The sequence below is a fragment of the Nicotiana tabacum genome, chromosome 8 (genome assembly GCF_000715075.1).
Source record: "Nicotiana tabacum cultivar K326 chromosome 8, ASM71507v2, whole genome shotgun sequence".
NCBI lineage: Eukaryota > Viridiplantae > Streptophyta > Magnoliopsida > Solanales > Solanaceae > Nicotiana > Nicotiana tabacum.
Window position 1 is genome coordinate 25,862,604 of NC_134087.1, and position 12,773 is coordinate 25,875,376.

Here is a 12,773-nt window from a genome sequence, read left to right on the forward strand (position 1 = left end):
CTTTTTTTAGAAGCATTTCTTTCATAAATTCAAAATAAAATTTCAAAAATATTTTCTTTCTTCTTTAGAAGTTTTTCTTTCGAAATTCCAGAAAAAAAATTCAAAAAAAAAAATCTTTCTTCTTTAGAAGTCTTTCTTTGCAAAAATGCTGAAGAAAAATTGATATCAATAAATATTTTCTTTCTTCTTTATAAGTCTTTCTTTCGGAAATTAAAAAAATAAAAAATTCAAAAAAATAGTTAGTTTATTTACTTTATTCATGATCTTCCCGAACTATGCAAGATCTGATTCATGTTCCTACATGATACGTAGGCAACCCACAACAGGTTCGATCAACCATTGAAAAGAAAGATGAGAAAAAAATGAAAAAAAGAAAAAAAATGAAAAAACAAAAATGAAAAAATATGGATAATAATAAGGACCGACTGAGTCCATTCTAACATGTTTTGTTTTGAATTGTGAAGAAAGTTGAGGTGGTCGGTTTGTGGTAAGCTGGAAACACAAGATCCAAGGAAAAATGATAACTGACATCGAAGTTGTTACAAGTGCTCAAGAAACTCAGGGTCAGAGGGTTCAACAAGAGTCTGCTGTGTTTGAGAAAAATAGAACACTGAAACAGCAAATGATCGAAATGTGTCAACCATGGACCAGTGGTCAAGGATAGCCTCGTCATGAGTCACAATTTACTACACAGCAAGAGCAGTACCACTATCCTGAGTACCACTCGTACTCGTTTGATAGCCTCGTCATGAGTCACAATTTACTACACAGCAAGAGCAGTACCACTATCCTGAGTACCACTCGTACTCGTTTGATCTTCCTGCAAACATTGAGAAGCCTGCCCGAAAGATGGTACAGGAAGAAATGACCCAAAGAGTGAAAAGCTTAGAGCAACGGTCGAAAAATATACAAGGGTTGGCAGGTCAAAAGAGTATTGCCTTCAAAGATCTATGTATGTTCCCCAATGTCCACTTGCCGCCTGGTTTCAAGACTCCCAAATTTGAAAAGTATGATGGACATGGAGATCCTATAGCCCACCTGAAAAGGCATTGCAACCAACTGAGAGGTGCGAGAAGAAAGGAAGAATTGTTGATGGCTTATTTTGGGGAAAGCCTCACGGGAGTAGCCTCTGAATGGTTTATGGATCAAGACACGTCTCGCTGGTATGCCTGGGATGACATGGCACAAGCCTTTGTCAAACGGTTCCAATACAACATTGACATTGCCCCGACCTCAATTCCTTTTCAAACTTGAAGAAAAAACCAACTGAAAGTTTCAGGGAATATGCCATTAAATGGAGAGAGAAAGCAGCCAGAGTTAAGCCACCCATGGATGAGCACGAGTTAATCACTGTCTTCCTTCAGGCTCAAGAGCCAGATTATTTTCAAAACATGATGTCCGCGGTGGGTAAATCCTTCTCGGAAGCAATCAAAATGGGGGAAATGATTGAGAATGGTCTTAAGACATACAAAATTATAAGTCAAGCAATTCTCAAAACCGCAACTCAGGCTGTCCCGATTGAATCCGATAATTTTAGTGACATGAATGAGAAGCACGAAGAAATCATGATGACATCAGGGTTGAGAAGAGGTCCCAGGAGAACATCTCGAAGGTATGAGTAGCCTCTTCAAGTTTTCCATGACTCCCCTGAGCAGTATTATCCACCTCAGAACCCTCAATACTCTGTCGCTCCACCTTAGTATGTTGTCCAGCCACCAAAACACCCTAGAAGGCGAGCACGAGCATCACGAAATCTCCAATAGCCTCCACAAAGTTTTCAGGTGCCCTATAACCCACATCCAAGTCAGAGGTATTAAGGGGAACAAAGGTTGAAAGATAATTTTACAGCAATAGGAGAGTCCTATGCAAGCTTATTTGAGAAGTTAAAGCATTATGACATGATTGCACCTATTCCTCCAAATCATGTGGACCCACGTGCGAGAATCTTTGACCCTTCTAAAAGGTGTGAATACCATTCAAATGCCCAGGGACACAATGTTGAACGTTGTCGGGATTTGAAAAGAGAAATAGAAAGGATGATCCAGGAAAACCTGATTGTGATCCAAGACAGTGACATCCAGAATATCGCGCAGAATCCTTTACCTGCACATCATGATGCACACTTTGTAAGGATGATGCCTGGTGACATGGAGTATTAGAATCCTCTCGGGAACTTGCTAACTGAAGTTAATGATGTTGAAATTGGAGAAGGCTCTGCTGATTCTGATGAGCAAATTTGTGGCAAAATGCCAAGCCTAGCAATTGAAAAGTCATTCCCTCCTCACTAGGAAGGAATCTTGGTAGCTTGTTTTGATGTTTTTTCTATTATCTAGGTTATTTTAGGGTTGTGATCCAGATTTTATTTGTTTTATTGAGTCAAAGCCTTCTATCCCTCCATTCTGTTTGTGTGAGTCTTGTCTGTCTGTTCTGTTGCTTTTTTTTTCATTATTCGGGTTATTTTAGGGTTGTAACTCGTATTTTAGGTTGCTTGTTTAGTTGTAAAACCCTTTCATCATTTACTCAATAAAATACAGTTTGTCCTTTTGTGTCATTCTGTTCCTAGTTTTTTTCTCGCTAGTTCTAATGACATGACATGCATGCGAAAATTTTGGCCAGATCTTAAGACTAATTTAATCTGGAATTCGATAACTAAAAAAAAAAAAATACTTTTGAGGATGAATAAAGAGTTGGAATACTTTGGAACTAAGGTCGAGTAAAATTCACCTTCAAATCATTGTGAAGATCGGGCTTGAGGATGTTTAATCAATTGAAGTTTGTTGGAAAGTTTGTCACTAAGGGATGAAAAAATGTCTTGTAACCACGGCACACCAAGAAGATAGACATGTTCGTTAATGCTGTGATCGCGAAAAGATACCATGTTTGACGTTCTTGAGGTTGTGAGGCCCTTTTTCTGCTACCCAAACACTTTATATCATTTGCTACCCCTTTTGAGCCTGTGTTATTTTTCTTTGACTACCCTCTTTTGGAATCAAGTTTAGAGTAAAAAAAAAAAAAGAAAACAAATCTATGTCCCAAGAGTACAAACTGGGGCAATTCTTAGAAAGTTCAGAAAAAAAAAGAATTGTCAAAAGTTCATACCCTCAAAGAAGCTGGGGCAAAAAAAAAAAAGAGAAAAGAAAAAAAAGAAAAGGAAAAAAAAAAGAGAAAAGGAAAAGAGAAACAGAAAGAAAGATGAAAAATAGTTTAGGTCAGATGTTTGAACTACGTTAGACCTGATTCCTTTAAAAAGGATACGTAGACAGCCTCACGGTTCAGTCCAACCAAATAAGAATTCAGAAAAGAGAAAAAAAATCCAAAAAAAAAATCCCCTGTATCTGAAACTGGGGCAAAGATTTTGTTTTATTTTTGAAAGAGTCGATTCCAAGAGTGGTAAGTCTACCTCCCTTTATTTTGAGTCTATATTGAGCCTTCAGTGCCCAACCCTATCCAAAACACTTCCAAATAAAGACCTCCCGATATGCTTTCAAGAATGCCAAGAAAAGCATGCAATGAGCAACGGTTGTCACGCGACATAGAACACTATCAAGTTGCCCACACAATAAAGCAACAGAAAGAAAAAGAAAAAGAAAAATGAGAGAGTCTTACTAGTGAAAACCTTCACGTGCACTGTAAGGCGACAGTAAGCAGAGATGAATAAATGAGAGAGACTTGTTGGTGAAAACTCCTCGGGGCACCACTAGTCGAAAGTGAGTCATGAAGTTGATGCGAAGAATTGGCATAAACAAGCTCGACTTCAAAGGTCATAAGAATGGTAAAAGGGAAGTTTGGTAGATCGACCGTTAAGTCCAAAATGCATGTCATGATCATTAAGGCTAGTTATTGAAAAAAAAAGAACTCTTCCTTCTGTCTTTCCGACAGGGGCATTTCTTGTTAATACTTGTTTCTTTGCATCATTGTGTCCTTCACTCCTAGTCGATCCTTGTCAAAACAAGCAAGAAAAGATTTCAAAATCTGCTACCAGCTTTTCAATTGCATAAAGAAAATTTGGCCAGCACTAAGTTGTTTCTGTCAATATACCTTGAGGATTTATACAAAGGCTTCCCCAAAAAGACTCTTCTCAGCCTACGTGGTTCAAGAAAGATAACTGGTGATCCTCTTTAACAGACAAATTGCTCAAAAAGCAGAAAGTCATTCAAGATATCGGAAAGGGTCACCTAGGCAAAGATCTCCAGTTGAGATAAGGCTGATTGAGCCGCAAATACAAATTATACTAGGTGTGAAACAATTAATATTGATGTAGAGCAAAAGTCTCTTGAAGCCGACTCAAGCTGATTGAGTAGAAGCCAAGCTGCCCAAGACTCAAGGCCACAAACCGACCACCATTTTTCAAAACTGACAAGTATTTCTTTGTATGAAACAGGAACAAAGCGGTGCAAGGAAAGTGATTCAAAAAATGAAAAAAAGAAAAAACAACAAAAAAAAGAAGAAAAAGAAAAGACGAGAAGAGCCGACAAAGGGAAGTTTCTCAAATCTTTGCCTTTATTTGTCTTGCTATTGTGCATAAAATCTTGCCATTGATCTTCACATTTTTCCTCCTGGGATAAAAAGTCCTAGTCTGATGGATTTTCCTCTCAATATAAATCTTAGTCTGATGAATCTTTCTACTAAGATAGAAAACCTAGTCTGATGAATTTTCTCCTAGGATCAAAATCTTAGTCTGCTGAATTTTCTCCTAGGATAAACGTCTTAGTCGGATGAATCTTTCTCCTAAGATACCAAAAAAACAAAAAAAAAAAATAAAAAAAAAATGAAAAAGGACCTAGTCTGATGAATTTTCTCCTAGGATTAACGTCTTAGTCTGATGAATCTTCTCCTAAGATAGAAAACCTAGTATGACGAATTTTCTCCTAGGATATTTTGAAAAAAAAGAAGAAGTCTGAATTTGAAAAAAAAGAGGGGTCAATTTTTAGTTTTCTTAAGTCATCAATGTTTAGTTTTCTTGAAATCAGGGGTCCCGCCTGGAGAATAGGGCCAGTCTTTACTTTAGTCAAGCTTAATTTATAGTTTTCCGCAAGCTCAATCACTTTTAGGAGACGTACATCCTAGTCTAGTTTTTAGTTTACTCATCATTGCATCAATAGTATAAGTGGTTTACAATATTGCTAACAACTCATAAATCTTCCTAGTGCAAACCGGGGCAGAAAATTTCGTTTGTTTTGTTGGTTTTGATTGCACGCACCCACATGGAAAACAAGGGAACACAGAAAGTTTCAGCAAACAGGCGCCCACCTGGAGAACAAGGGAAAATGGTTCCAGTTTCACAGGAAGACAGGTCAAGTTCAGCAATCAGGTGCCCAGTTGGATAACAAGGGAAGATAGTTCAAGTTTCAAGGAAAAACAGTTTCGAAGGAAGACAGTTCAAGTTCCAAGGGAAAATAGTTCGAGTTTCAATGGAAAACATTTCAAGTTTCAAAGGAAGTCAGTTCAAGTTTAGCAATCAGGCGCCCACTTGGAAAAAAGGGAATTCAATTCAGAATGCAATTCAGGTCAGCAACAAACGAAGCTCACGTCAAGAATGTGAGTCAGTAGTCCGAGATGATCAACAGAAGTTTGTCACAATCCAGAATAAAAAGAAAAAAAAACAACAACAAAAAGAAAGATAAGAAGTGAATCCAAATGCAGAAGTTAATGAAAGATGTGAGCTGCTCAAGACAGGGCTGAGGTCACAAGCTCTGCATGTCCCGTCTTGGTTTGAAAAGCTGAAGAAGATTGAACCAACACTTGCGGCTAACAAGCATCAAGATTCAGATCAGGGTCCGTATGAAGAACCAACCAAGACTTAAGACCAAGCTTCAGAAGACTCATAGATAGGAATCTTGTAACTCGTAGCTGATAGGCTTTGTTAGTCTTTTTCATTTTTGGTTTTGATGTAATAACGGGACCGCGGACCGGAACCTCAGCGGAACGGCACCTCGACCGGCTCTCCACCTCAGTATATTCCATCACTGTTTTTACTTCTGAACTACACGTGGCCTGATTCCTTTATAGCCAAGCATATGTAGGCAGCTCAGATATCAGGGCTCAGTCACATTTTCCTTTCTTTTAGCTTTCGGTTTCCCTAAATAAGGGTCGGGTCAAAAAATCTGTCTAGTCGTTCTTTGTCTGAAAACTCTTCGCGTTTTCAGTCAAGGAGGGGCAACTGTAGACATGCGATTTTTGACCCTCCCTGAAATTTCACCCATTTTAGCATGTAAATATTTAGTTTAGGCCTAATATCTCTATTTCAGCTAATTTTGACTCTTTTACTTTATTTCGTCACAAAAAATAAAAATTACAAAAAATATTTTATTTTACGTATCTTTCGTAAATTTAAATAAAAAATATACAAAAATAGTACCTTATCTTTATTTTTATATAATCTTGAAAACACAAAAAATAGTTCTATATTTTATAGTTTAGTTCAATTAATTAAAATCAGTTTTATATTTTTATATTATAATTATACATAATTTTAAAAGGAGGAATTAGTTTTAGGTTGGTTTATCCCGTCTTTATAAATCTTGTAGTCCATTTTTCTAGTCTTGGCCCAATTACCTAGCCCATAATTCCTAGGCCCATACCCCTAACCTAATCCCTACCCCTATATAATAGTACTTAACACCTAAATATAGAGACACAAAAAAAACGCCTAAAAACCTAGAGTATCAGCCGTTTTCCATCAAGGCTAGAGTTTTCTTCTTCATTTTGGAAACAAAAACCAAGAACCAAAAGAACTTCTTGGACTTCTATAGAACGGCAACCATTAATTTGAAATCTCAAAAATTTCTTACACCAAAAAAGGGAAATGGCAGCGATCTCCCTTTGTTGGAGAAAGGATCTTTGATCCTAATTTCAAAAACAAAAAAGGGCAACTAGCTTTTGGGATTTGGAAAACAACTCAACAATTTTGGATTCTTACACAAGAAAGAGGAGCCGCCGACTGTCTTCAACAAAAGAAACGCCCTCCATTTCCTGTCCGACGAGCTCGTTCTTTGGACAAAGTAGAGAAATTCTCTTCTGATTTTCAGTTTTAATTTTCTTGTATAAAATTATCAAAAATAAAATTCTGTTCATTCTCACCACAAAAAATGGAGTTTGGTACTTTGGTTGAAGTTTTCTGTCGGATTTTTGAGGTCGTAGTTGGGTCCGGCTTGTCGGTCTCCATGTTTTGACCCGGTTTCCTTCCCAGTAGTAAGTCCGTATAATTGTCGCAACTCAATTAATCGAAAAGCTCTAATTGAGGTTCAATTCTTCAATCCGCTACTCATTTTATTCTAGCTTAATGTTAATTGTTGGTTTGATGATATCTGAAAATGAAGTATGAAGTTAATTTCCTTTTCTTTCCATATATTGAAGTTTTAAGTTTCAAATTGTCTGATAGGTAGACCATGAAGGCATATCTGGAAAAATTCATTAAAGCATTAGAGAAAAGTTTTTCTTTGTTTAGGCCACATTTTGTCGCTTTAATAATTGGATGTCTTAGGCCATGTTTTCATCATTATTCATGATACTTTCCGCTGAGTCTAAGTCTATTGTGTTATAGGTTATGCACTATCTTGGTAATCTGAAACAGAGCTCGTGGATCCCTTTTATGTTGGTTGTGTGTTTGTGTTTGTAAAGTAATTCTTCTGGTAGTCAATTTTAAAGTTTGATTTCACTTGTTTGATTATTTAAAAGCTACTCCAAGATCAACCATGCTTCATGATCACTTAGAAGTCGGAGTTTGCTACATTGCTAATTAATTTTGACTATATGTTTAGGACCTTTAGGCCGTAGGAGTACGATTTTGGACGATTTCACTTTCTATAAACTGAGTCATCTTATTTAATGAACATTTTGCACAATTTAGATGTACCATTGGCCTTGTCATGTAAATTAAACACTACCCTCATTCTACAATAATTTTCATAAGCCCATGACCCTCACAAAACTAGTTAGACCTTAAAATTAGAATCGAGGTGTGCCGTGGCAAATAAAACTTTAAATTGCATGGCCCTCATTTAATTAATCTTGTTTATCCTTAAAAATCGAGGCACGCCATTTAGTTGAATTTTCATGGCCCTCGCAAAGTTGAAAGTGCGTAGTTGTTTTGGGCGCGCTATTTAAAAATTACCTTCCTAAACTCGGGTGTGCATTTCATGTGACCGAACTCCAATTCTCAACAACGTTAAATAAAATATGTCATGGACCGCGGGTGCATTTCATGTGGCGTGGTTCAAGGCGTGTTTTAAATAACGTTGAATCATCCTAAAATTAATTAAAAGCGATTTAAAGTTAAAATAGGTTTAAAAGCGTACTAAAATCAGATAATAGGCCAATTGTAAAAGTTGAGCGACCGTGCTAGAACCACGGAACCTGAAAATGCCTAACACCTTTTTCCGGGTTAACAGAATTCCTTACCCGGATTTTTGGTTCGCGGACTGTATAAGAGAGTCAATATTTTCCTCGATTCAGGATTTAAACCGGTGACTTGGGACACCATAAATTATCCCAAGTGGCGACTCTGAATTTAATAAATAAATAATCCAGTTTCGATTGTCACTTTAAGTTGGAAATAACTCCCTTATATACCCCTTCTCGAGGTGTAGTGAAAAAGGAGGTGTGACACTCCCCCAAATACTTCTTAGGCCGCCTACTACGTCTTCTTGTACCTGCCAAAGCCAACCGCTCTGGGGCATCTAGGCTTCTCCTCCACACGTGCCCCAATCATCTGAGTCTCGCTTTCCGTATCCTATCATCAGCCACGCCCACCTTCTCCCGAATAGCTTCATTCCTAATCTTATCCATCGTAGTGTGCCCGGACATCCACCTTAACATCCTCATTTCTGCTCCTTTTATCTTCTGGATATATGAATTTTTCATTGGCCAACACTCTACCCCATACAACATGGATGGTCTAACTACCGCTCTATAAAACTTATCTTTGAGTAACAATGGCACTTTCTCGTTACAAAGGACTCCAAATGCTAACCTCCATTTTATCCACCCCACCCCTATACGGTGTGCGACATCCTCGTCGATCTCCATATTCCCTTGGATAACCGACCCTAGGTACTTGAAACTGCCTCTCTTGGGGATGACCTGTGATTCCAGCCTCAAGTCCACTCCCGCTTCCCTTGACTCGGCGCTGAACTTGCACTCCAAGTATTCTATCTTAGTCATGCTTAGCTTGAAGCCCTTAGACTCAAGGGCTTGTCTCCAAACCTCCAGCCTCTCATTAATGCTGCCTCGCGTCTCATCAATCAGAATTATGGTTAAGCGAATAACATACACCATGGCACCTCCTTTTGAATATGGTGCATTAGTGCGTCCATCACCAGGGCAAATAAGAACGGGCTAAGCGCAAATCTTTGGTGCAGCCCCATAACAATCAGTAAATGCTCAGATTCGCCTCTCACTGTTCTTACCTGAGTCTTAGCTCCATCATACATGTTCTTAATCGCCCTAATATAAGCGACTGACACACCTTTAGCCTCCAGACATCTCCAAAGAACCTCCTTAGGCACCTTTTCATACGCTTTCTCTAGGTCAATAAACACCATGTGCATATCTTTCTTCCACTAAATATGTCCCAATAATACATTTTGATGGTAGGATTACGAATTGGACTCATAAAGGTCAAATCCTGGATCCGCCTCTACAACCCCAGATTTTATGCATGTTGACTTATGATGATGGTAATTACAATATTCATGTCCTTGTTGGTCATTGTTAGCATAAAGTAAGTAGTTGCATGTTGCTGGAATTTTAGCAAAACCAGGGAACATCGTGTCCATTCGTTAAGTTCATTCTGAAGTTTAATAGCAAAAAGATGGCGCAACAGACTTGTGATGGAGTATGGTGAGTGTTTTTACTGTTCGACAGTACAGGTCAATTGTATACCTTTGACACTGGTTCTATTGATGGTAGAAAATCGAGCTATGAGAAAGAATTTTACAGAAAAGAAACCCTAGAAAATAGAAAGAGAAGAGAGCATTTTTATTTCATTGATATTGTCTCTGAATATACAGAAATGAATCACTATCTTTTTTTTAAACCATGTAAACATTACCATTGACAAACAAATACTTACACTTAAAGAGCACTTGATCTCGCACACATACAAAGATCAAGCCTCTAACAGACAAACAAAGAAAAGACTAATTACATTTGCAGCTGCTCCACAAAGCTCCTACATCTATGAGCTTTCTGAGATGAGCTAATTGTGTCTACTCTAGCTAGAATCTCCCTTTTTATCTGTATAACTATTCCTGCCGCCTGTACATGTATCCCTTTAAACAATTTCCAGTTTCTTGCCTTCCAAGTGTGATAAACCATTGCTCCCCATGTTGCTGCAACCAGCTCTCTTTAGAATTTCTTCCATTTCTTATTTTTGATGCACTGTAGTACTGTCTTCAAACTTCCTATCTTTTTGATAAATCACTATCTTTCTAGACCATTCTATCACTATATATACATGAGGTATTACTAAAAGATACATGGACTAAACTGTAATAAAAGAAAGTTGTAGTATAGTTAATTGGGCTGCTGGGTATCAACTATTGTTGGGCCTAAAGTTGGGCTCCCGTTGACACCCCCCTCAAGCTAGAGGGTGAAAACACTCCTAGCTTGCCCAAGATAAAATGATGAAGAGGACCATGCAAGGCTTTAGTCATAATGTCTGCCAGTTGATCAGAACTACGAACAAACTGAAGAGAAATCAGGCCAGAAGAGAGACAATCGCGGACATAATGGAAATCCACCTTGATGTGCTTCGTACGCTCATGAAAGGCAGGGTTCTTTCAATATATAAAGCAGCCTGGCTGTCACAAAACACAGGTACGGGAGAAGTAATAGAAAGCCCAAGATCACCAAAAAATCAAACAAGCCAAGATACTTCAGCCACTACCTTCCTCAAAGCCCTATACTCTACTTCAGCAGATGAAAGGGAAATAGTAGGTTGCTTACTCTTCCAAGAAATGGGGCAACCATCAAGGTAATAAAAAAACCAGTGACAGATCTCCTTGAGAAAGCACAAGTGGCCCAGTCAAATCAACAAGAGAAAAATCAGTTGTATTGGACAACAGAACCCCCTGATCAGGAGCAGTCATAAGGTATCTCAAGACATGTAGGGTAGCTAACATATGAGGAACCCTGGGAGTCTGTAGAAATTGACTCAAATGCTGAATAGAATAAGCAATATCAGGCCGGGTATGTTGCAAGATGTTTAGCTTGCCAACCAGTCTACTGTAAAGACTAAGGTCTGGAAGAAGGTCACCCATGTCAACTTAATAGAAGGATCCAAAGGGGTGGAAAAAGGAGAAAGATGAGAACGCTTGAATTTCTCCAACAAGTCTGAAGTATACTTGTGTTGATGCAGAACATAACCATCAGAATGGGAGGAAACTTCAAGACCCAAAAAATAATGGACCAAACCAAGGTCTTTGATCTTAAATTGATCATCCAGAAACCGTTTTAAAGCAGTCATTTCAGCAATATCAGAACCAGCAAGAAGAATGTCATCCACATAGACCACAAGGATGACCAAAGAAGCATCAGAAGACTTGGTGAATAGGGAGTAATCATTATTGCTGGCAATGTAGCCTTTTGAGAGCAAGGCATCAGACAGCTTAGAAAACCACTTCCTGGAAGCCTGCTTAAGGCCATATAAAGACTTCCTGAGTTTATAAACCAAAGGAGAAGTAGTGGAAGAAGAAGAGGAAGAGATTTGAAGACCAGTAGGGATTCCCATATACACTTCCTCATGGAGATCCCCATGAAGGAAGGCATTATTGACATCAAGCTAAAAAACAGTCCAATGTCTCTTGACAGCCAAAGAAAGGAGACACTTAACAGTAGTGAGCTTGACAACTGGAGAGAAAGTCTCAGTATAATCAATACCCTCCTTATGAGTATCACCCCTAATGACAATCCTGGTTTTGTATCTCTCAATGGAGCCATTAGACCTCTGCTTAATCTTGTATACCCACTTGCAGTGAATGACCTTCTTATGAGAAGGTAGGGGGACAATGTCCCATGTATGATTAGCCTCAAGAGCTTGGAATTCCTGTAGCATGGCATTTTTCCAAGCAAGATGAGATGCAGCCTGCTGGTAATATTGAGGCTCAAGCATGTGCAAATCAGAGGTAGAAACCTTGTGATTAAGAGAGACAGGTGGGGAAGGGGATGGGATAATAGAGGAGCAAACATAATCTGATAGGTAGACAGGTGGGTTAACAACTCTGCTTGATCTCCTGATATCAGGAAGAGGAGGGGGAAGGATCAGAAGTAGAAGGAGGAGGAGAAGAAGAGGTGGGTGTAGAAGAAGTGTTAGGAGGTATCAAGGGAGAAGAGGCACAAGGTGCTGGGGAAGGAGAGGCAATAGGAGAGAGATCAGAGTCAACAAAATCAGTGGGAGGAGAAGGGAAAGAAGAGGAAGGAGGAAGGTGGTAAGGAAAGATGTGTTCATGGAAGAACACATCCCTAGAAAAGAATACAGAATGAGTAGAAAGATTAAGAAGTTTATAACCCTTCTTCCCATAGGGGTATCCGAAAAACACACAAGAGATGTCTCTAGGTTTGAATTTATCCGTGCCATGCTTGGGACTATTGGCATAGTAAAAGCATCCAAAAGACCTCAAATGATCAAAGGAAGGGGGATAGTCATGTAGTTTTCCAAATGGAGAAAGGTTGTGAAGAACAATGGAAGGTAACCTATTAATCAAATAAGTGGCTGTGAGAACACAGTCACCCCAATACTTGAGGGGAAGTTTAGATGAAACAAAAGAGCCCTA